This window comes from Engystomops pustulosus, chromosome 3 (assembly GCF_040894005.1).
Source record: "Engystomops pustulosus chromosome 3, aEngPut4.maternal, whole genome shotgun sequence".
Taxonomy (NCBI): Eukaryota; Metazoa; Chordata; class Amphibia; order Anura; family Leptodactylidae; genus Engystomops; species Engystomops pustulosus.
The window spans coordinates 68,215,735-68,216,432 of record NC_092413.1 but is presented as its reverse complement, the minus strand read 5'-3'; positions in this window follow the sequence as shown (position 1 = coordinate 68,216,432).

Here is a 698-nt window from a genome sequence, read left to right as displayed (position 1 = left end):
GCAGAAGATCCTCCAAATATAATTCGGCCCTGGCTACTCATTCTATCTCTTCCTACATTCCCAAGTAGCCAAGTAATTATAACTTTAACATATGACTAAAAGCAGCATCTTTTAATTTGATTGAAACTGCAGGAAGATTCTTTGAGTCCTGCCTGGTGTGCTGGGGTGATGGCCTGGGTGCAGGGCCAGATTAAGGGTCCCATCGGTATGGAGCACTTCATCTAGGATGGGGCCCCCCCCAGCTTGGCAGCCGATGCGGGGGCCCCTCCCACAACAATATATGAGAAAAAAAGATACCACAGTGTTTCAAATAACAGCTCAAGCTTTAAAAAAAATTAGAAACATTGGTATCTTTAATTTAGATTGGTTTAGTAAAGGTGAGAATTTATGAAACAATTTAAATTTTGGTCCATGAGAAATCAAAATATACTCCCGCGATACTATTACCATATAATGATATTATATATGCTATACTATACCATACTATAACCAATTAAAACTATCAATATTACAAACAATAGCGCTACAATATGCAAATGATCCCTCCAAGCTGCAACCCACAGCATCACATGAAGAAAATACCAACATACTGTTAATGAGCAGAAGACTCTACACACAGACCTGTATTACCAATACATTACCACATATAAACTCCACTTTCTGATGATCTTTACTGCCATATTATTATATAAACACCA